This window comes from Thalassophryne amazonica, chromosome 15, assembly GCF_902500255.1.
Source record: "Thalassophryne amazonica chromosome 15, fThaAma1.1, whole genome shotgun sequence".
Lineage (NCBI taxonomy): Eukaryota > Metazoa > Chordata > Actinopteri > Batrachoidiformes > Batrachoididae > Thalassophryne > Thalassophryne amazonica.
Genome location: NC_047117.1, coordinates 33,617,003 through 33,642,679, shown reverse-complemented (window position 1 = coordinate 33,642,679; position 25,677 = coordinate 33,617,003). Strand labels below are relative to the sequence as shown.

The 25,677-nt window shown below is 43.6% G+C and overlaps 1 pseudogene; it reads left to right on the top strand.

Annotated features, from left to right (window-relative positions):
* Positions 1–5,705: 5,705 nt before the first annotated feature.
* LOC117526574 lies at positions 5,706–6,421 on the top strand (annotated as a pseudogene).
* Positions 6,422–25,677: the final 19,256 nt, after the last annotated feature.

Below are 25,677 nucleotides of genomic sequence, written 5' to 3'. Positions count from 1 at the left end.
CATGCAAGAGAGAAAGAGAGAGAGAGAGAGAGAGAGACAGAGAGAGAGTGAAAACACCAGCAAATTGGATCCAAACAATGTTGCCATGCCAGGAAAAAGAAAACTGCCAAGACCATGCACATCATCACGGTCCACGGCTATGGATGGGGCCGATGCGCTGCAGGTCAGGAAGGCCCAGCTGAGCCATCCTGTCTCACACCAGGGAGTAGCACCACCACCACCACCACAGGGAGAAGCTCTGTCAACACCAACCCCTCAAATATTGTCGGCACCCACAGCCATCTAAGTCCTGGAGCCAGCACCAGACCACTCTGGCAGCACCAACACCGAGAGCCCTCCTGGTGAGCCAGCCACCCGTCTGCTCAAGTGGAATGTGTGTTGGTCATGGCCGAGTTCACTGAGAACCGGGAGCAGGAGCTGGAAATGGTGGCTTGACTCTCGGCCCCTGAGCAAAATTGCCTCCTGAACAAGAAACAGCCAAACTATGTCAGGTAGGCATTGAAGGATGCACTGTGGGAAGAGAAGCACTGATCAACTGAAGAAGTGGTATGCAAACATGACAAAGAGGTTTGGGAACTCAAGCTGACCCCATCTGGCGCAAGATCACAGGAGCTGGCCACGAGGGATCGCTGGATCCTGCGCCACTTTGAGTTTCCCAGGCCTCAGAACAAGAAGAGGGTCACCGCCAGTGTAAGTATGTTATCATAGTACTACTGTCTGTAGTCTGGGGATGATGACTCAGTTGCAATGGGTGGGTTTCAGGTACATTCCAGTTCTTCATGATGCATTCCCGTTGGGTCGTTACATGATCAACACACACTCAGTGCACATTCCGGGGGTGTTCTGAGCTCCATTCATACAGGATTCGGACCGACTTCCGAATCCTGAGCAGGGTTCCACTCGCTCTTTGCAGCCAGAATGCGGAAGTCGATAGCGTAGTCAGCCATACGGAAATGGCCTTGCTTCAGCCTCAACAGTTCCCGTGCTGCCTCGCGTCCAGGAGAAGGGTGCTGGAAAACCTGCTGCAGGGATTTGGTAAAGGCTGCCAGGGAGGAGCAGGATGGTGAGTCTCGGCTCCATTCAGCCGTAGCCCATGCTGCCGCCCGACCGGTAAGGTGAGTGATGACAAATGCTATCTTCGACCGATCGGTCGGAAACATTGGTGCCATCAACTCAAAGTGTAGTTCACATTGTGTAATAAAGGGTTTAACATCCCCTGACTCACCAGAAAAAGGTTCGGATTGCGACAGTTGATTGCAGACCTCTGGTACAGGAATGGGAGCCAGTGGGGCAGCTGACGCTCCCGGAAGTGCTGATGTTGCAGGAATCGTTTGGGTCGTAGCCTGATGTTTTACAGCAATTAGCAGCTGCTCCATCTGAGCACTTACTGAGTCCATGAATGTATCTTGTCTCTTCGCTAGCACACTGAGACCAGAATTCAGAGCAGTGAGTTGATCCTCCTGTTGCGCTAATTGTTGGCTGTGATGGCGAACCGCCCGCTGGAACGACTCTGCGTCTGCTGCATCCATCATTGGCCAGTTCGATCTATCAGGCTGAAAAGGCAGGACAGGCCGGACAGGCACAATAAGCACGGCAAGAAAACTAGAACGGAGCTCGTAAGAAGGCACTAGGCACATCGAACTGGAAAAGGACAGATTCAAACCGAGCGGCTTATAAAGCACCCAAGTGATTAATCGAAACACAGAACAGGTGTGTAGGGAAACACCCAGAACCGGGGCGTGGCCAGACGGACGGAGACACCCACCACCAAGAACCGAGAGAAAAAGGCAAGAGACAACAGGACAGAGTAAACCCAAGCAGAAAAAGAGACAAACCAAGCACCAAAACCACCCCACGACCCTGACATCTGACCCTGTCCCTGAGTATAAGCTCAGATATAAAAAGGAGAAATCTCATTTCTGCTTGTGTGCCTTAATTGAGAGAGTGACGTCAACTCAGAACATGGAGCCATTTTGGTTCCAACTGCGCTGAACTACTGAATGAACCTTTAATGTTTTCAACATTTTTTTAAAATCATTTAACAACATACAGCAACACATCCAGCGACAGGTGCTATCAAAATAAATATAAAAATAGTTAAGCTATCAAATTTACATAAATTTACAATTTATGATGATTTATTTAATTAATTTAAACCCGGATTTATGCAGCTACAGCTCTGTCACTCCATGTCATGCAATGACGTGCGTGACAGTGTTCTCTGTCTCTGGATTATTTTTTATTCTGGACCCTTAACAGGCTTTTCCTTCTACAGTGATCACCTCCAAATCAAATGGAAGCTGTACATTTTCCTCTTTTACTGACTGTGCTGTAAATGTGCGGACTTTTCTGATCCATTTTTAATCATCATGTGCACTGTAGAAACTGTTATAATATGATGGCAGATGCAGTAAAAGCAGATAAGTATCAAATCACAGCCTTTTGTGTCTGATTTAACAGGTACACGTCCCGGCTGCAGGTCCGAGTCTGAACACAGTGTGCAAAAAATAAGCGGTCAGGCTTTTAATCAGAAATGACTCCGGTCTCACTTTGCTCAAATTGGCAAGTGTCAGAGCGCTGAACATTAATTTGTATCTCTGTTACTGTGCATGTCCAGACTGCTCTCTGTTTTTCGTGGAAATATACGAGGTCTGTTAGAAAAGTATCCGACCTTTTTATTTTTTTCAAAAACCTGATGGATTTGAATCACATGTGCTTGCATGAGCCAACCTTGAACCTTCGTGTGCATGCATGATTTTTTTCACGCCTGTCGATTGCGTCATTTCCTGGTAAGCAGCCATTGTATGAGGTGTGTGTCGTGCGCTCGGCGTTTTTTCATTCCAAGGAAAAAGACGGAACAACTGGAGCAGCGCGACTGCATCAAATTTTGCCAGAAACTGGGTGACAGCCAGGTGGAAACCATTCGGATTTTTCAGACGGCTTTTGGTGATGATCCTATGGGCATCACACAGATTAAGGAGCGGTACAACCGGTTTAAAGACGGCCGCACAACAGTGGAGAGCAAACCGCACTCCAGTCGGCCATCAACATGCTGAAATGACCAGATCATTTCCAAAGTGAACGCTGTGGTGATGTGGGACCTTCGTGTGACTATCTGAAAAATTGTGGAAGAGGTGGACATCAGCACTTTTTTCGGTGGCTGAAAAGCCACCGAAAGACGTCTGAATCTTCCGAATGGTGGAAGAGGTGGGCATCATTTTTCGGAGTCCAGCATGTCCTGTGAGACTTCAACGCGGTGGCGCTTTTGCTCCGTCAGCAGCTTTGTGCTGAAGCCATCGGCACCCATCCATCCTCCCTTCAATACAGTGCAGTCGTCCTGTTCCCTTTGCAGAAGAGCACCCCCACAGTATGATGTTTCCACCCCCATGCTTCACAGTTGGGATGGTTTTCTTGGGGTTGTTCTCATCCTCTAAACATGGTAAGTGGAGTTGATTCCGAAAAGCTCTATTCTGGTCTTATCTGACCACATGACCTTCTCCCTTGCCTCCTCTGGATCATCCAGATGGTCACTGATGAACTTCAAACGGGCCTGGACATGTGCTGGCTTGAGCTGGGGGACCTTGCTGCCCTGCAGGATTTTAAACCATGACAGCATCATGTGTTACATGTGTGTTCACATGTTGTCATGTGAATCATCCTTACCCCACCAAGTGAGATCTTGCATGGAATCCCAGACCAAGGGAGATTGACAGTCATCTTGTGTTTCTTCCACTTTCTAATAAATAATCATAACAGTTGTTGTCTTCTACCAAGCTGCTTGCCTGTTGTCCCGTAGTCCATCCCAGCCTTGTGCAGGTCTACAGTTTTGTCCCTTGTGTCCTTAGACAGCTCTTTGGTTTTGGTGATGGTGCACAGGTTGGTGTGTGATTGATTGAGTGTGTGAGCAGGTGTGTTTTATACAGTTAACAAGTTCAAACAGGTGCAATTAATATAGGTAAAGAGTGCAGATTAAGAGGGCTTCTTAAAGAAAAATTAACAGGTCTGTGTGAGCCAGAACTCTTGCTGGTTGGTAGGGGATCAAATACTTATTTGCAGCAGTAACATACAAATAAATTATTAAAAAATCATACATTGTGATTTCTGGACATTTTTTTTTAAGATTATGTCTCTCACAGTGGGCATGCACCTAAGATGAAAATTTCAGACTGCTCCATGATTTCTAAGTGGGAGAACTTGCAAACTTGCATGGTGTTCAAATACTTATTTTCCTCACTGTATAAACCTGGGTTTGATTCCTGATCATGCTACAAGGTGTCATTGAACAAGACACTTCATCTGCATTGTCTCAGTCCTTCCAACTGTAAATGTACAACCTGAGCATTCGCAACCACAAATGGCACAGGAGACTGATGTGATTCCATTTGGCTGGGGAAGTAACCTGAGTTGGACTGGTATCTTGTCAAGGGGGAGTGGTAAGTAGAGTGTGACCCACTTAGCACTGCTGAATCCAGGGAGGTACCCCGGCACCAATGGATCTCTGTTTGATTTACTTCTCTTATAAGATACAGAACAGAAAAAAGAAAAAAAAAAACTGTTTAATGTGCTGCTTTCATGAATATGTTTGAATGATAGTTTGAGTCATTAAGTGGCATCAGAAAACATTTGCACACTGCTTGAAAACAGCAAAACCCGGTTCATAAAAGAGTGAAGTGGTGGAGTTTACAAGACACTGATGGGAAAAAAAGAAGTTGAATAAATAAACATGAGTAAACAATTTAATATTTAACATTTTGGCTGTCAATTTTGAGATACTGTTTGACAATTTGACAATTATGACTTAGGAAATACCATCTTTCTGAAAGCCTGCACCTCACAATTGAGGTGACAGATTTTTAATTAATAGCCAGAGTGACAGAATGAGTGGGAGAGAAAAGAGCACAAAGGTGTCTTCATAATAACAAAAAGTAAAGAGAAACAAGTTTTAACTTTTCTCCTGCCTGGCAATGAAAAAATGAGGTAAAAGTTATGTATGAGCCAAAATCTGTGAAGTAAAACCTTTATAGAGATAAAAATGTAACTGTATCACTGAGAAAAGAAACAAAATCTAATTTAAAGATTTTCCTCACTATTGTCTCAAAAACACTGATGTTTTTTTTGCTTAGTTTTTTTGCAAGAGCAGCAGCAAAATTAATAGTCACGGTGCCTTTTTAGATTTCCAACAGGGTTCTGCTAAACAGCGCTGTAGGGAAAAATGTCATTCTTTATCACAACAGCACAGAAAGATGACTTTGCAAAATTCAAATTAAATATTTTTTGCAAACCTGGGCAAAACATCACACCTTTAAAATTATGCACCCTGTTTTTTTTTTTGTTTTTTTTTATGTAAACAACCACTGGGTTGTGATAATATGCTTAACTCTAAGTGTCATAAATTGTTAATGTGAGGAACTTTTCACCAGCTTGATGAAGAACCCCATTAATTTGTTTGCAGAAGGAAATGAGAAGGGAGCTGTGCAGTGAAAGCAACCAAAGAGAAGGCAAAATAATGATCAAAAATGGGTTTCATTTCACCAGATCCAGGAGCCTGAGGAGACAGGGCCAAAGTGAGAAGTGAGTCGGTTGAAATAATTAATTGTGAAGAAATAATTATTACTCCAAGGTGAGGCAAAGGGGATCAAGGAGAAGAATCTTGCAGAAAACCTTTCATTCCATGCATGATACTAAACACAAACACAAACAAACATGAAAGCACTAATCTTTCTAGCTCCTAGAAAAAAAGGTCTTGAACCTATCCCTGGGAGATCAAAACTCCCCGTGCTCCCTCTACACCACTTTCTAGTAAAATAAGCTAAATTAAGCTTTTGGGCTCATACCCCAAAAATGTTGGCCATTCCTTCTTTTACTAATGAATCCTACAGTCCTATTCCTTTTCCTACTAAATTTAGGCCTAGGTACTACTATTACCTTTGCTAGTTCCCACTGATTACTTGCCTGAATGGGTTTAGAACTAAGTACACTAGCCATTATCCCACTTATAATTCAACAACACCATCCCCGCGCAACTGAAGCATCCATTAAATATTTCTTAGTTCAAGCACTTGCCTCTGCCCTATTACTATTTTCCAGCACATCAAACGCCTGACTGACAGGCCAATGATATATTAACGAAATAAATCACCCATTATTTAACTCTATTATAGTTCTAGCTCTCTCCTTAAAAATAGGACTAGCACCCCTTCATGCTTGACTCCCAGAAGTCCTCCAAGGCTTAAACCTAACTACAGGATTAATCCTTTCTACATGACAAAAACTTGCCCCACTAATTCTTCTTCTTCAAATTCCACAAATTAACAATACCTTACTAATAACCCTAGCCCTTCTATCCATATTAGTGGGTGGCTGAGGCGGCCTCAACCAAACACAATTACGTAAAATTATAGCCTATTCCTCCATCTGTTAAAGTTTTGTTGGTGGAATTCTTTCCCATTCTTGCTTGATGTACGACTTCAGTTGTTCAACAGTCCGGGGTCTCCGTTGTCGTATTTTGCGCTTCATAATGTGCCACACATTTTCAATGGGTGACAGGTCTGGACTGCAGGCACGCGAGTCTAGTACCCACACTATTTTACTACAAAGCCACGCTGTTGTAACACGTGCATATTGGCATTGTCTTGCTGAAATTATCAGGGACGTCCCTGAACATGCTATGCATTTTTTGGTGTAAGTGATGACTGTCACGTAGGTTTTGTGTAAGTCACAACATCTTTGAAAAAGATGTTGCTTGTATGACAGCATGTGTTGCTCCAAAACCTCAATGTACCTTTCAGCATTGATGGTGCCATCACAGATGTGCAAGTTGCCCATGCCATGGGCACTAACACACCCCCATACCTTCACAGATGCTGGCCTTTGAACTTTGCGCTGGTAACAATCTGGAAGGTCTTTTTCCTCTTTTGTACAGAGAACACAACGTCCATGATTTCCAAAAACAATTTGAAATATGGACTCATCAGACCACAGCACACTTTTCCACTTTGCATCTGTCCATTTCAAATGAGCTCGGGCCCAGAGAAGGTGGCAGCGTTTCTGGATGTTTTTGATGTATGGCTTTCGCTTTGCATGGTAGAGTTTTAACTTGCACTTGTAGATGTAACGACAAACTGTGTTAAATAACAATGTTTTTCTGAAGTGCTCCTGAGCCCACGTGGGAAGCTCCTTTACATGATGATGTCAGTTTTTAATGCAGTGCTGCCTGAGGGATCAAAGGTCACGACAATCACTGTTGGTTTTCGTCTTTTCTGCTTACGTGTAGAAAGTTCTCCAGATTCTCTGAATCCTCTGCTTACATTATGGACTGTAGATTATGGAATCCCTAAATTCCTTGCAATTGAAAATTGGGAAACATTGTTCTTAAACTGTTGGAATATTTTTTCATGCAGTTGTTCACAAAGTGGTGATCCTCACCCCATCTTTGCTTGTGAATAGCTGAGCCTTTTGGGTATGCTCCTTTTATACCCAATCATGACACTCACCCGTTACCCTGTTCACCTGTGGAATGTTCTAAATAGCTGTTCTTTGAGCATTCATCAACTTTCCCACTCTTTTGTTGCCCCTTTCGTTCACACCTGTTCTCGTCATTGCTTCCATCATTTGAGTCCATCACCTGACCGATCCAGTGCGATCTGGACTTCTAACTATAGCATTTCATCCCAATTGCAAGTAATATAAACAACACATATGTTGAGTTTGTTCCTTTTACCTTTGTTAAATTGCATTTATGAATAGAAATGCAACTTGTTTTTGTTCACTTTTGAAAATAAAATGTAAGAAAATAAGGAAAGGCATCAAAAAACAGGTCTGATCTGATATGTGTGCCCACACTGACATGGTCTTATCCATATTGACTGATATAGTAATAGCTATGCCCAGGAAAAACATAGAGACAGCGAACTGTGCCTGTTTCTGTCTGAAATGCTTATGTGAAGCACAGCCTGCACTGACGAATCAGATAACTAATAGGCACTTTATTTCCTCGTTGTCGTTTCCTCGTTTATTATTGTCCTCCATTATTTTTGACCATTTTCTTTTTCCACTTATTCCAGCTCTGCAGGTAGGCACCTCAAGTTAACTTCCGTCTCTCCAGAACTACATCATTATTGTTCGTGTCATGCTGCGAATGATGCAGAGGACACTTTGAAATCTGATTTGATTGATCTGATTGCCAGAGTATGACTCATATGTCCTGGGCAAGCCGGACATAAGTTGTAGGTAAGTTATGTAATTGTTGACACACGTTTCTTGTTATTTACTCATACACTGATATACAGTATGTCCATCAATGCTGGCCATTGATTGGCTGAAACCTGCAGTCCTCATTCAAATAGACTGTTTCATTCATACACGGAGTAAATATAAAGTCTTTCCTGTTTGATTTAGTGAGATTCGTCATCACAGTCTGATGAACACATATCCACATAAAGCCTCCTGATTTTGGAAAATGTATGAACATACTTGTATAATAAATGTTATTGTGCTGTTTTGCACCTGTCTTAACGTAACCCTGAGTTGTTATTTAATTTTGTTTTAGCACTCTGGGGTCAGTCTGAACTGGGAGCGAAGAGCTGGATGTACTTGTTATTATTACACTGATAGCACGACTTTGTTTTTGTAGCCACTAACGACTGGGAGTGAAGCATGCTGGGATCATTCTGAACTGGGAGTGAAGAACTGCTTTTATTATGTCTTTGTAATAGAGAAAATAACTTTCAGATGCCTGTTGATTAAAGAAATTATGTGCGCCAGGGAGGTTGAGTTGGCCACTCACCCTCCCTTCGCGGACACACTAGAAAAGAGGGAGTAGAACCATGCTTCAACAGAGTCTGCTGCGGGTTAACATACAAACGCCCAGCCGGTTGACAGGCGCACTCTGCTGAAGGTGTTGGCTCTCCACCTTAAAGGCGTCACGGTAAGAGAAAAATGCGCTGCAACCACTTGTGTTTGATGTAACTGCTTTTGTGGGGAATAAATATACGCCTTTTTATTCTAGCAAAATGCAGTCTGTGTGATCATTTCTGTGTGCCGATCTGACCGAACCTTGTGTTTCAAAACATTTTTGGCGTTGTCGGCAGGATACGGTTACGCTCAGACTACACACAGAAATGTCTTGCTTTAGATTGGGAAAGAGAGATGCGGAGGTGGCATCTCAGCAGGAGTCTTGCTTTAGATTGGGAAAGAGAGAGGCGGAGGTGGCATCTCAGCAGGAAGAAGTGGTCCCGGGGTGGGATGGGATCACTTTTAAGGAAATAGGCCAGCTTCTACGGCGACGTGGGGGACGCCCTGGGCCGTGGACTGGAGCGATTCCCACCGCGACTCCGCCAGTTTTATGTGAAATGTTAAAACGGGTGGAGGTTAAAGAGAAAGCTCCGTTGGGAGGTATTCATGAAATGATGTGGATTTGTGCAGAAGCCTGGAAAGAGCGGGTTTTAACTTTAGATACAGTCCGCTCATCAGAATGTGCTAAATCACAAAAGGTGACAAGATTAGAACAACAAGTGAAGCAATTGGAAATTCAAGCCGAAGAAATAGACGGTGTACCAACTTCCTTCTTGGCTGAAAAATGTAAACAAAAAGGATTGAAAGTGACTTGTGTGTCAGGGATGCGCCCTGATATGTTTGAATTGGCCTCATTGCTGAAAGAAATTGTGCAGGGAGAAAAGAAAGGAGTGAAACCTAGTGCCCCTCCCCTACAGGAGGAGGAGGAGGAGGACTCTGATGATGATCAGCTGCAAATAGCTGCAGTCCGGAAAGGAAAGAAAGACAAAAAGAAGGGGAAAAAATAAAGAAAGGCGTTCTTGGAGCTTTGACCCTTGCGAGGAAGATTAGGATGATGGTCAAACTCTTGTGGCCCGCCGAGAATTAAACAATGGTTCACAAGTGATATTAGACCCCATGTGTGATTGGAAATATTTTGGAAAAAATCAGTTCAAGTCACCTCGGCTTTAGTGGACACAGGAGCGGAGGCCTCATTGATTCATGGAAATCCAGAGAAAATGAAGGGACCTATAGTTCCCTTAACTGGATTAGGCGGACAATTGGTGTATGGAAAAAATATATCGATACCGCTTAAAATTGGAAATATGCCAATTAAAGTGTACACTGTAATAGTGACTCCAATTAATGAATGGATAATTGGCATGGATATTTTAGCTGGAATGACTTTGCATTTAGAACAGGTTAAATTTCAATTTGGGATAGCAAACGTAAGAATGATTCTGGTGGGAAAAGTAAAAATGAAACCTTTTCCCATTCCAGAGGCTACATGTGTGATTAATCAGAAACAATATCGTATTCCTGGAGGACAAGCAGAAATTACTGCAACCATAAAAGACTACTTGGAGGCAGGAGTTTTGAAACCAGTGACAACAAAATGGAATAATCCATTGTGGCCAGTCCGTAAATCGGATGGTACATGGAGAATGACTGTAGACTTTAGAGGTCTAAATAAACATACACCGGCTTTGACTTCAGCTGTACCTGATGCTGTGAGTATAATTGAACGAGTGCAACATCATAGTGGTACATGGTATGCTGTTATAGATTTGGCCAATGCATTCTTTACCATACCAATCCCAGAGGATAGGATGGAACAGTTTGCATTTACGTGGGAAGGACGGCAATATACATTCACAAGATTGCCACAAGGATATTTACACAGTCCCACTATTTGTCATAGAGTGGTGGCGGAGCATTTGGAACAGTTCCAGGTTCCAATGAGAATGATGATCTCACATTACATTGATGACATTATGCTTCAAGGAGATACAGAAGCAGAAGTAGTGGAATATCTACCGAAATTAGTGACTCATATGAAATCATTTGGCTGGGAAATTAATCCAGCAAAGATCCAGGGACCAGCTCAAACAGTGAAATTCTTAGGAATAGTTTGGAATAAAGGAGAGAGGGAAATCACACAAAAAAGCTAAAGAGAAAATAGCTAACTTTCCAGTACCTCACAGTAAGACAGATGCACAACGATATATTGGTTTATTTGGATTTTGGAGACATCATATTCCACATTTAGGACAGATTTTGCAGCCTCTGTATCGATGCACTAGAAAGAAAGAAGAGTTTGTATGGGGAGAGGAACAACAATGCTCATTTGATATGGCAAAGGAAGCCATACAGCAGGCTGTGTCCTTAGGAAAAATGCAATCAGGACCAGTAGAACTTCAAGTGTCTGCTCTAAATGATTATGCTAATTGGAGCTTATGGCAAAAACAAAACAGGGTACGCAAACCTTTAGGATTCTGGTCGAGAAAACTCCCAGATGCAGGTATGCGTTATACACCTTTTGAAAAACAGCTTTTAGCATGTTATTGGGCGTTGATTGAAACTGAATCACAAACGGTGGGACATGAAGTAATGATGAGGACACAGATACCTATTCTCTCATGGGTGATGAGTAATCCCACCACTCACTGAATAGGGACAGCTCAGGAGGCTAGTGTGATAAAATGGAAATGGTATGTGTCAGAGCGTGTAAAACCAGGTGAAAAAGGGGTGTCATTGCTGCATGAACAAGTAGCTGATGCTCCTGAGGAAGATGAGGAACCTTTTGAAGTTCAACCATTGGAGGAATCTCCTGTTAAAGCAGGAAAAAGGTGGGATGATTTGTCAGATGATGAGAAAAGTCGAGCATGGTTCACTGATGGTTCCTGTCAATATCAAGCAGGAAAAAGGCGATGGAAAGCAGGAGCTTTTAATCCACAATTAGGTCAGTCTCTGGAAGAATTAGGAGAAGGAAAAAGCAGTCAGTGGGCGGAGTTGAAGGCCGTGCATATGGTGGTCATGCAGGGAGGACCACAGGGCCTCCATATTTATACAGATTCATGGTCAGTGACCCAAGGACTACTTACCTGGATGCCTATGTGGCATGCCACTAATTGGAAAATACATTCTAAAGAAGTTTGGGGAAGAGAATTGTGGGAAGACATTTGGGAAAAGGCTAAAACAATTCCTATTACTGTGATGCATGTAGATGCACACACTAATGGACAAGACTCAGAAGCTTTATATAATAAAGCTGCAGATCAATTATTAAAAGTAATGATTGAATTAAGACAATCCAGCCCAGGATTGGCTAGATGGGCTCATGTCAAAGCAGGACATTGGGGGGTTCAAGGTACCCTAAAATGGGCCAGAGATCGAGGTATTGATCTAAAATTGGATGATGTGAAAACAGCAATCACTGAGTGTGAACAATGTCAACACCACCGGAAGGGTGTACCTCAACATTTGCATGGGCAGTTAAATCGTGGAAAAAGTCCTGGTCAAATTTGGCAGTTAGATTTTATTGGACCACTGCCCATGTCTAAGGGATGTAGACATGCATGCACTGCTGTAGATACATTTTCTGGGGTCTTGGTAGTGCATCCATGTAAATTTGCAAATCAAATGGCCACACTTAAGTGTTTGAAAATAATACAGCAGTATTATGGTTTGCCAGTACAGATTCAAACTGATAATGGCACTCACTTTACAGGAAATAAGTGAAAGAGTGGGCCAAAGAACATCATGTTGAATGGATTTATCATATTCCCTATTACCCGCAAGCGGCGGGGTTAATAGAGCGAATGAACGGGCTTCTTAAAGAGACCCTACGGAAGCTGTCAAAAGATCGCACTATGCGACATTGGAAACAGGACTTGACTACTGCTGTGGATCAGCTGAACAATCGACCTTTAGGGTCCGGATCCACACCATTGATAAGGATGATTTCAGGAGAAATGATAGAGCATACTACAGAAAGCATCAAAATGTGGAAAATTGATCCACAAGCGGAATTAAGGACATTGACAACCGTTCAGGGCTAGGTTTACAGTGTCCAAAAGGGACATATGGGCATGTCCTGCCACGTAGTGGTCTATCACTCAAAGGGCTAACTATTCAAGCCGGAGTGATAGATGCAGATTATCAAGGTGAGATTGGAGTGGTTTGTAGATTGTTTGGAGAACAACCCCTGATATTGAACAAAGGGGACAAAATTGCTCAATTAATCATTAAACCTTGTGAAATGGGGTTGGTACAGGAAATACCAAAACCCGTAGTAATAACTACACGAGGAACACAAGGTTTTGGTTCCTCAGATCAAGCAGGTGCCAAAGTTTGGGTGAAACAACCTAACGGACCGCCTAAGGCGGCAGAAATTATAGCTCAAGGGAATGATGCAACTGTTAGTATACTCTATCAGGGTGAAGAAAAATGGGTAAATGTGCCTGTATCAAAGTGTTATGTAAGAGAAGACTAATCGTTGTCATTCTACCCGTAGTTACACTTGTGTTGTCTAGGCTTGATGTCCTGGTGGGAGTTGCTGATCGGGCAATCGAGGACCACAAGAGGCGGGCGTCGCTATGGCAACCAGTGGAAGCCCCGGGATTGGAGGTGTCGGCTGCTGGGTCATACTCCTCCTTGTAGGTGGTGCCATGGTCTCCAGCTGCTGGGGATGATGGAAGGAAACGAACTTGAAGAGATATCATTGTTCCAAACAGGATGGAAGAACTCCGCCAACAACAGAACGCAAGATGATTACACCTGCACCAGTAATTGCAAACTATGGCGATGTGTGAACTGTTTTGCCAGACACCATATACCAGTATTTACTATGGGATGTAATGTCACTCTTAATGCTAGAGTGAACATGTGTGTTTTTAATATGACAAGTAAATCGTGTAGTAATGTCAATGGAACCACCTGGACTATTAAACCGTGGAGTAAAGTAATGATCAGTAATAGTACTGAAATTAAAGGGAGGAGATCATTCCTGTACATGCTGTGGGTACTACCAACAGAGGCTAAGGCAACACAAACCCAGGTTGCCCCTTTAATTGATACTTGTACTCATTTGGCACAGGCCACAATAAAAACGAAGGTATATTGGCAAGTTACCTTTCCAAAAATTCCAATTTGCAGAAGACGTCGAAGGGCGTGGTATGACACTCTATTAGGAGGAACAGGAACTGTCCTGGGGGTGTCGAATACAGTAGATAATGAGGTAACCAGAACAATGTTATCAAACACTGGGAAATACTCGTCCCAAGTAGTTCATCAGGTTGGAGAGTGGATGCCCACAGCATTGGTAGGACAAGTACAAAATACTAATTTGTGGCAAAAGAATTTCAAATGGCAATTGGCATTATGGAATGAAACATTTAATGTCTTCCAAAATTTATCTCATATGGGAAATTGGACAGCATGTGCTATACAAACTCTTCATGCTGAAGCTCAAAGAGAAAGATTTCAGCGTATAGTTACAACGGGGAACTATCATGATTGGAGAAAGATTTGGAATATATGGTTAAAGTTACATCCAGAATTTAACAGTCTGTACTGGACATTGGACCCAGTACAATGTGACACAACCAAAGGTTGTTTGTAAATATCAAGTGTTACCTGTGATAACGGCTAATGGTTATTGGTTCTTGCATATGGATGGAGAGTGGTTAGAACCAAAAACTAATACAACTTTTGATACCAAAATGTGTGACAAAACAGATAAAGGTATGGCCTGTGTGCTGCAAACGGGATATGCCAATCCATGTCTAACCGACTCAGAGGTCGTACTTTGTGACTGGACTAGGGAAACACCAAGAGAAATGTTGTGGCAGATCGGCCCACATGCTCTGTGTGTTGCAACAATGAGAAACAATTCACAAGTACCTTCGGTTCCGTTTACTGGCTGCCTGAACAATGTGCATTTATGGCATTGGGGAGACCGGACGTATCGTTTGACTAATTATTCTGTATCAAGTCGGCTGACTTCGGTACAATGGGATGTATTGCATTCCCCATGGAGTCTTTCCCTGGAGCGTTTCAAATGTGCATTGGAACAATCTACGGAAATTCAGCAATTAATAGAGTCACATACGTCCAACATCTCCAGTCTCATGGTGTCTACATTGATAGCTAGTGACCGGGTAAAACATGTTGCAAAATTAGTACAGCAAGCATCAGCACATCATTGGTGGGATATCTTTTCAGGGATGTCTGTCACTGCCAGGAGTACCTTAGTGCCACCTTTGATAATATTAATTATAGCAATATGTGTGATGACATGTATCTATGTTATACGTTTAAGGCGAGAGGTGGAATGGGTAATATTTCAACGAATGAGATGAAATTAACTTTGTTAATTCATGATCCTTTTGGAGTAAACCAATATAATGTTACATTAGACCCCACAACATCGGGTTTTGTATATGAGTATATTGTTTGGAACAGGTATAATCACGACTATATTACTCAAAATTTTGTTTGTGAATCACTAGAAGAAATGTGGGAAATGCTATGGCAGGACATAATCGTTGGAATAGGCTGGAGCCCAGCCTTACCTGAATCTGTTGGTGGTTACATGAATTGACTGGTGCAAAACACCAAGAGTGGAATGTATAATAAATGTTATTGTGCTGTTTTGCACCTGTCTTAACGTAACCCTGAGTTGTTATTTAATTTTGTTTTAGCACTCTGGGGTCTGTCTGAACTGGGAGCGAAGAGCTGGATGTACTTGTTATTATTACACTGATAGCACGACTTTGTTTTTGTAGCCACTAACGACTGGGAGTGAAGCATGCTGGGATCATTCTGAACTGGGAGTGAAGCATGCTGGGATCATTCTGAACTGGGAGTGAAGAACTGCTTTTATTATGTCTTTGTAATAGAGAAAATAACTTTCAGATGCCTGTTGATTAAAGAAATTATGTGCGCCAGGGAGGTTGAGTTGGCCACTCACCCTCCCTTCGCGGACACACTAGAAAAGAGGGAGTAGAACCATGCTTCAACAGAGTCTGCTGCGGGTTAACGTACGAACGCCCAGCCGGTTGACAGGCGCACTCTGCTGAAGGTGTTGGCTCTCCACCTTAAAGGCGTCACGGTAAGAGAAAAATGCGCTGCAACCACTTGTGTTTGATGTAACTGCTTTTGTGGGGAATAAATATACGCCTTTTTATTCTAGCAAAATGCAGTCTGTGTGATCATTTCTGTGTGCCGATCTGACCGAACCTTGTGTTTCAAAACAATACTTTAATTCCTTGTTGAGACTGGAAATGTAGCATTTTAAAGCAATCACTTGACAGGCCCCTCCCCATGTGATCAGACCTCACTTTCCAGCCCCCATGTGATCAGATCTGTACATACATATAAGCATTTTATGCAAGTGCGCCCCCCCCCCCCCCCCCAACTCTGGCACGCCAGATGGGGGCATGACATGCACACACGTGCAAGACACATGCACCACATGTGTTTGGCTTTTTGCGACTTCAGTCGTGGGCCTCTTAGACAAATTTCACATCCAGCTTGACAGTGATTGTCTGCTGACTGTGTTCATGATGGTAGCGCAAATGGCCACACATTTTCTTAGTGCCAAATGAGTAGTGTTAGATGTTCATATGTGTCATCTGGAATTTGGCCGACACCTACCGTAAGAGGGTTCAATGGACTTACAGCGCACACTCTGTCTTTCAGCCACTGGTGTGCACAAATATTTGTAGCAACAGGTGTACAAGGCGTTGGAAGGAGCTACGAATTTACACGTTTTGCATCCGATTCCTGCTTCATGTGTACTTCATGTGCAATTTGACTAGTATCATCAGAGGGAGTTGTTCCTCAACAATGTTGCCTGTGTACTTGCTCTAGGGGTTGGTATGGTTAGACCTTGCCTGTGTGAAGTGCCCTGAGGCAGCTTTGGTGTTGATTTGACGCTATATAGATTAAATAAATTGAATTGGACATGATGTGTGGTACACTCTGGACAGGTTGCTAGTCTAAGACAGTGTAGGTGAAATGCATTGTTCAAGGACACAGCTCTACATATATTGTGTGTATATTGTTCCCACTGAGCTACTTGCTCTCTTCTTTCTGTGACCTTGACCTTTAAACCACAGTTTCTACAAATAAAATCACTTTATATATATATATATATATATATATATATATATCATAATGACAACAGAAACTGCCCAAATGACCCTGATCAAAACTATACATACCCCCGTTCTTAGTACTGTGCATTGCCTCCTTTTACATCAATGACAGCCCGGAGTCTTTTGTGGTAGATGTGGTTTAGGATCTCGGATGGTGAGGCTGTGACTGAATATGTCTTGAACTCTATTTACATCAATTACAAAGAAATACAAACAGTATAGCACTCTATGGTAAATGTGCATGGAGTAGATTTTTGAAGTAGTTTTGTCAAAAATCAAGGAAAGCATGGTCTGAAAAATACCTTTTTTTAAATATCTCAACAACCAAGAAGTCTCATTGGATGATTTAATACATATATGAATAAATAAATATTTGATTGATTGGTATGACTAAATTCATAATGAAGTCACACAAATGTCATATATTTAAGTCATACAAATGTCAAATCATTTCACTTATATGTATATTAACTTCAGCATTTATATAAAATGTGCAAAAATGCTAAAACTACTGATATCACAGAAACATTAGCAGCTTACTTCATCATTGTAATGTCTAATAGGAGTATTGAACAATGAAAATTTTAATTTGTTGAAATACAATAAGTTTTTCTTTCACAGTTTGTTTTGTTTTTACTGCAAGATTTTTAGCTAGTCAAAGAGGTAAGCTGAATTGCAATCAATTTATTCATAAGGATTGTGACTAAATTATGAAAATGTGATTTAACAGGATAAGGTGTGTAAGTTAAAATCAAGCAACATGATAAGGTCTTTGAGCGTGGTTCCCCACCCCCTCACAGAATAAAAAGCTATAGCATTTTGTGAATTTCTGAAAATTAAGACAAACTGCTTCGTCTGGTAAATAGTACAAAATACTACTAAACTTAATTGCTGCAGCAAAGCTTCACTCCCAACCGAGGTCATGCCTATTCATTTTATGTCTTAAAAACACCGGCTATTTAATCATTAATTGCCATATTTCTGAGATGTGAAGTGTCTCATTCTGGCCCAGTATCATATCCAGATTTCTATTAAAGCAGTAATTTTACAAATTATTTCATTGTAAAATAAATAAACAAACAAAAAAGTGAAGTGGTGTTCTCAAGGCTAGGGAAGCAGGGTTGTGAAGTTCAATTCAGGAAAATGGGAAAAAATCATTAAAGCACCCTTGCGACAGGCCCTTAATCCCGACGGTGTTCCCCTGTGCATTTGAGCGCATCGTGCAAGTGTGAAAGAATGAATGTGAGGCATCACTGTAAGGTACTTTTGTACATCCATGTCAGATGAAAAAGCTCAGTTCACTTACCTTTTAATGGACATCTGTGAGGACTTCGAGTGTTTTTTTTGTAATGAATCAATGTTCACAGTGTCTGTTATGACAAAAAAGAAAATGACTGAAAGATATAAAAGCCTCAGAGTAAAACTTAAAATTTTGAGCTCATTCTTCGTTTATCAGTCTGACATGAAAATTTGAACTGAATACTTCCTTTGGGCATCACTCACTAGTGGAAAAGTCTGAAGGACAAATTCAATTACACACAGCAGCCATCATCTTGGCCTTCATTTAACTGTCATCATACAGTTTCACAGGGGAAGTTGAAACATTTCACCTCTGCTGATTGATGGCTGGTAGTCGGGTGACTGGAATTGCTGTTCTCACCTCAGTTATAAAACAAGCCACCTCAGCAGATAGTAATTGCTCTGTGCTCTAAGGTTCATCAAAGCATTAAGTTACTGGCTTGATTAAAGTTATCAGTCATACAGAGGGATAACTACTCTGAAAGGATCCCTTCACATTTTTAGTGTGCAAGGAGTTTTGGCAAGGACGTCACTGATGCTCAACCATGAGCTCATAGGATTACAGGAGAATTCAAGGAAATGGCAGCCCAGGTGGGGGTGGGGAGTGGAACTCACAGTGTGTGAGGGGGATGGCTGGAGAGTGCCCTGGTGCCATTTGGCAGTGCTGTAGCTGTGGGCCTCGGGCGCACTGAGGAATCTCCCTGGATAGGAGCCTGCAATATGGGGATTGGTACATGGCGGGGAGCTGAGTGGGGGTGGCGCTGTTACCCTGTGGTCTCTAGTAGGGCTGGGGAGCAGTGGTGGTTCTCAGGTTGGCTGTAGGGGTGTGGAGGGGTTGGTATGCAATGGGACTACTTGGGCCTGCCTGCTGGGCAGCATAGAGTGCCTCTAGGGCAGATTGAAGGCAGTGTATGCCTGGTTCAGGTGGCTGAATTGGTCTATTGGTTCTATTTTTATATGTTTTAGGGGTTATCTATTCACTCAGGACAAAAAATAATGTACTACACACATCATTTAGAAATGGAATGTTCAAAAAATAGTTTTTCATGTCTCGTTGGCAGACAAGTCTCCAGAATCAGTGGATGGCTACTGACAGGCCAGAAGGACTGCAACCTCAGTGGTTCAATTCAATTCAGTTTATTTATATACAGTGCCTTGCAAAAGTATTCAGCCCCTTGGTATTTCATGCATTTCATTTGTTTCTGGCATTTCAAATACAAAAAGTAGATCAGGCTTCTCAGTATAAAAATTTATAAAATTATCATCCTTAGACTCAAACTGAAAGTAAATCTGTTCAACTTAATGTAAATTAATTAAAAATATAAAAGCCAAGGTGATGGGTTGCATAAGTAATCAGCCCCTTTGGTATAATACCTGTAAATAATCAGTTTAATTGCCAGTTTTCTTCAGACAAGTCAGGGGATGGATACATGAACTTTTCCAAGTCATTGAATGTCTTGAACCTTATTTACATCAGTTTTGAAGAAATACAAACAGTATGGCACTCTATGGTGAATCTGTGTGGAGTAGACAGTTCTCAAAAACTGAGTGACTGTGCAAGAAGGAGAAGAGTAAGGAAAGCCACTAAGACACCCAGACAACCCAGAAGAAGTTACAGGCTTCTGTGGCTGTAATTGGAGAAATTGTGAATAGTGCATGTTATGCATTTTGTATCCCCACTTATACAGCTTCATGATGAAGTGGCATAGAGGAGGGTTTTATTAAAAAAAGACCTGAAAGTTCAGCTACAATCAGCCAATCTGGTTCATCAGATGTTAACCTGATGGAGCTTGAGAGTTGCTACAAAGAGGAATGGACAAAACCGCCTAAAGATAGGTGTGTCAAGTTTGTGGCATCAATGAGATTCATCATTGACTTGAGGTTGTAATTGCTGTCAAAGATGCATCAACAAAGTACTGAGCAAAGGGTGTGAATACTTATGGATGAGTGATTTCTTTTTATTTTTATTATTTATAATAAATTGGCAAAAACTTTAAAAAAATCGATATAATTGTGGGATGTTTACTCTTTTTTGGACTAAGGATGTAACATAAAATGTGGAAAAACTAAAGCGCTGTGATTACTCTCCAGATGCATGGTATTTTACCCACTGTCGATGTACAAAGAAGCATCTCATTTGTTCCTTTGGGACCCCATCTTATAATGAATGGCTCCACTCACCTCTCCATTCCACTGTGACTACTGCACCTATCTTGGTGCTAAGGTTTTATAATTTTAAGGAAGAGCTCCACATGACCATTTCCAGTAAGCTGAGGACATCATGGGAAAAATCATTTCAGGCCAGTACAAACACACTACTTGTACCAGAGTGCCTGTTGCCTTTGCTCCCTGCCCTTGCCGTCAACAAAGTGGGTGTGGCCTGGAGTGGACAGGGTCAGAAAGACCTATGGTTCTGGAAAGCCAAGGCTTAAAAATAGTAAATGGTAAATTGACTGGATTTATATAGCGCTTTTACATCTGCATCAGACTCAAAGTGCTCAAAGTGCTTTAGAATAAGGCCTCACATTCACCCCATGTCAAGGACAATGGTCAATGCTTATTGGCTCTGATGTCATCAGAAGGGGTGGGATCATCTCAAAGTATCAACAGTCTATGCCACACTTGACATCATTGCAGTTTGAGCTCCAACAGCTTCTTTGTCAAGGATTCTCCATCAATAGGCCTTTTTCTTACTCTTCCACATTTGTCATCATTGGAAATCAATGAGGATAAGAGGAACTACAGGAACCTGCATACATGAACTGTTGTTTAAGGATAATGCTAATGCCAGTGTCGCCAACCAAAAGGTCACCCCTAAAAATCGGGCCTCCCTACCTTCACTGCACATGTCATTTCAGACCTCAGCAGCGTCATTTCTGATTGTCACCAGCGATTCATCAATTATCACCTTAAAATTGCACTCCAGTCATCATCTGTCTCAGAGACAGTTATCTGAAGCTTTTGTACAACAATCATTTCAACATAAATTCAGCATTATTTTATAATAAAAGATGGGGGAAGCGATCAGAGCGCCACAGCAGCATATCAGACTCCGATGTCCTAATGCGCCTAAGCCATTGATTGATTATCACCTCATTTCTGCTTAAAACTGACTTTAGAATGATTAAAGAGGCTTTACTTTGTCACCTGATGGTTAATAATCACATTATTTCCTTTGATCACTATGGGTGTAGAGAGTCAGTCTCAGACATGCTGCTATCGTCCCAAATGATGCATGCGGAATGAAGCCAGGGCGGACCAATTTTTAGGGGGGACAATTCAGTCAGTGGCACCAGGATGGAGGGCATCTCTCATGCACAGGTTCTGGTGGTTGATTCAACGATGTGCTGTGAGCCAACAAATATGTACACTCAACAAAAATATAAATGTAACACTTTTGGTTTTGCTCTCATTTTGTATGAGATGAACTCAAAGATCTAAAACTTTTTCCACATACACAATATCACTATTTCCCTCAAATATTGTTCACAAACCAGTCTAAATCTGTGATAGTGAGCACTTCTCCTTTGCTGAGATAATCCATCCCACCTCACAGGTGTGCCATACCAAGATGCTGATTAGACACCATGATTAGTGCACAGGTGTGCCTTAGACTGCCCACAATAAAAGGCCACTCTGAAAGGTGCAGTTTTATCACACAGCACAATGCCACAGATGTCGCAAGATTTGAGGGAGCATGCAATTGGCATGCTGACAGCAGGAATGTCAACCAGAGCTGTTGCTCGTGTATTGAATGTTCATTTCTCTACCATAAGCCGTCTCCAAAGGCGTTTCAGAGAATTAGGCAATTTAGCAGCGCTAACCCGTTTCCAGAGGCTGTATAAAGACTGCAGGCTCATGTGCTTCACGGAGACGTGGTTGGATGAACATGTACCGGACTCTGTTATTAACATGGGCGGCTTCACACTTATCTGTGCGTACTCATTGGCGGAGAGCGGGAAGAAAAGAGGAGGGGGTCGTATTTGTGTGAGAGATGGTGTAAGCTCACGTTCACATGAAGGATCAGATCTGCTCCTTGGACGTGGAGCTACCCGTGGTGAGCATGAGGCCGTACTATCTCCCATGGGAGTTTGGAAGTGTGATTGCGCTCTGTGCGTATATTCCTCCCTCTGCAGATGCCACCGCTGCCTGTGAGCGGATCCACAGTACAGTGACGCGACTGCAGACACAACCCCCCCCCCCCCCCGCGCTCCTCCTCATCACCGGGGACTTTAACCATGCCTCCCTCTCTGCCACCCTCCCCATGTTCACCCAGTACGTCACGTGTAAAACCAGGGACAATAGAATACTGGACCTTTTTTACTCTAATGTGGAGGACGCTTACACCTCCGCTCCCCTCCCCCCGCTCAGACGCTCGGATCACAACCTCGTCTACATGCTCCCCCAATACACATCCAAGGTGAGAAGAGAGCCAGTGCAAAAAGGTCAGTGAAACTGTGGACTGAAGAGGCCACTGAGAGGCTGAGGGACTGTTTCAGAACCACAGACTGGAGCATGTTTCAAAACTCTCACGGTGAAGACATCAACAGCCTGACTCAGTGTGTCACTGACTACATGAACTTCTGTGTAGAGAGCACTGTGCCCACCCAGAGGGTACGGTGCTTTCCCAACAACCACCCCTGGGTGACCCCCGAGCTGAAGGTCCTGATGAACCAGAAGAAGAGGGCTTTCAACTCGTGAGACAGAGAGGAGCAGTGTAGAGTCCAACAGGAACTCCAGTGGAGGATCTGGGCAGCCAAGAAGGAGTATGGAAGGAAAACGGAGGAGCAGCTGGCCCAGAACAACATCAGGGACATGTGGAGAGGCCTCAAGCTGCCTCCGGATTTGGTCAGGGTGCCAGCAGGACTGCAGATGGAGATTCTCGGTTTGCAGAAGAGCTAAACAGTTACTTTAACCATTTTGGCTCCTCCACACCTGCACCCTCCCCCCCACCTGCTCCCGGCTCTCCACACGTCTCCAGCAGCCAGCCCTCCAGTCCCTCTGACCCCCCACCTTCTTCCACGGGTCACCTCCACTGCACCCCGGACTTTGTCCCTGCGCTCCCCGGACTGTATTCAGTACCAGCCCACCTCAGCTCACACCTCAGCTCCCCCCTCCCGCCCCCTTACTGTGACTCCGACTGAGGTGAGAGGCCAGCTCCTGCGGCTGAAGCAGAGGAAAGCAGCAGGACCTGATGGAATCTCCCTGAGGCTGCTGAGGACCTGTGCAGATGAGCTCTGTGAGGTCCTCAGCCACATCTTTAACAAGAGTTTCAGCCTGGGGGTGGTCCCCACCCTGTGGAAGACCTCCTCTGTGGTCCCGGTTCCCAAAACACTGCACACCAAGGAAGCGGCCCACTACAGACCAGTTGCCCTGACCTCCCACCTCATGAAGACCATGGAGCGGCTCATCCTGTCTCACTTCCGCACCATGGTGAGTGACATCCTGGACCCGCTGGAGTTCACCTACAGGCCCAACAACTACAGGCTCACCCACCTGGAGACCGGCGGGATCACTGTGAGAGTCATGTTCTTTGATTTCTCCACTTCTTCTCACACTTGTGTCTCAACACCAGTAAGACGAAGGAGATGGTGATCGACTTCAGGAGGAAACCACCAGCTCACCCACGGGTGAACATCCAGGGGGAGGACATAAAGACTGTGGTCAGTTTCAAATACCTGGGTGTTCACCTCAACAACAAACTGGACTGGACTCACAACACTGACGTCCTGTACAGGAAAGGCCAGAGTCGCCTCCACCTCAAGAGGAGACTGAGATCCTTTGGAGTGAGCAGGCCTCTGCTTAAGACCATCTGTGATTTTGTTGTAGCCTCTGCTCTCCTCTATGCTGTCGTCTGTTGGGCCCCGGGCAGCACAGAGCGGGAGAGAAAGAGACTGAATAAGCTGGTCAGGAGGTCCAGCTCTGTCCTGGGCTGTCCTCTGGACTCTCTGGAGGAGGTGGCTGAGAGGAGTGTGTTAGCAAGTTCAAATCCATCATGGACAACTCCTCTCACCCTCTGCAACGGACTGTAGTGGAGCTGAGCAGCTTCTTTAGTGACAGACTGAGGCACCCTCAGTGCAAGAAGGAACGATACTGCAGGTCGTTCCGCCCTGCTGCTGTCAGACTGTACAATAACACTGTGAAATAACCATATGCAATAATATGTCCACAAATCACGTGCAATATTAATATATCCACAAATCTTGTGCAATAACAACTTGTTTACAAATCCCAGCACAAGTGTCACCTTATCACATCTAAATTCCACTTCACATATAGTAAATAAGATGCTCCTATTTTTTAATTCCAATCATGTTTATATATGCATATACTGTAGTGTTCAGAATAATAGTAGTGCTATGTGACTAAAAAGATTAATCCAGGTTTTGAGTATATTCCTTATTGTTCCATGGGAAACAAGGTATTCTACTATTATTCTGAACACTACTGTATACTTATATATATACGAGGTCTGTTAGAAAAGTATTGGACCTTTTTATCCATCCATCCATCCATTTTCTTCTGCTTTATCCGGAGTCGGGTTGCGGGGACAGCAGCTCAAGCAAAGCTGCCCAGACCTCCCGATCCACACACACCTCCCCCAGCTCCTCCGGGGGAACCCCAAGGCGTTCCTAAGCCAGCCGAGAGATGTAGTCCCTCAAGCGAGTCCTGGGTCTTCCCCGGGGCCTCCTCCCAGTGGGACGTGCCCGGAACACCTCTCCAGCGAGGCGTCCAGGGGGCATCCGGAAAAGATGCCCGAGCCACCTCAACTGACTCCTTTCGACGTGGAGGAGCAGCGGCACGACTCCGAGCTCCTCCCGAGTGACTGAGCTCCTCACCCTATCTCTAAGGAAGTGCCCAGCCACCCTGCGGAGGAAAATCATCTCGGCCACTTGTACTCGCGATCTTGTTCTTTCAGTCATGAGCCAAATCTCATGACCATAGGTGAGGATCGGAACGTAGATCGATCGTTAAATCGAGAGCTTTGCCCCCCTACTCAGCTCTCTCTTCACCACGACGGTCCGATACAGCGACCGCATCACTGCAGATGCTGCACCGATCCGTCTATTGATCTCACGCTCCATCCGTCCCTCACTCGTGGACAAGACCCTGAGATACTTAAACTCCTCCACTTGAGGCAAGGACACTCCACCGACCTGAAGAGGGCAAAGCACCTTTTTCCGGTCGAGAACCATGGCCTCGGATTTGGAGGTACTGATTTTCATCAAGGACGCTTCACACTCGGCTGTAAACCACCCCAGTGCACGCTGAAGGTCCTGATTTGACGAAGCCAACATAACCACATCGTCCGCAAACAGCAGAGACGAGATTCTGTGGTTCCCAAACCAGACCCCCTCTACACCCTGGCTGCGCCTAGAAATTCTGTCCATAAAAATAATGAACAGAACCGGTGACAAAGGGCAGCCCTGGCGGAGGCCAACGT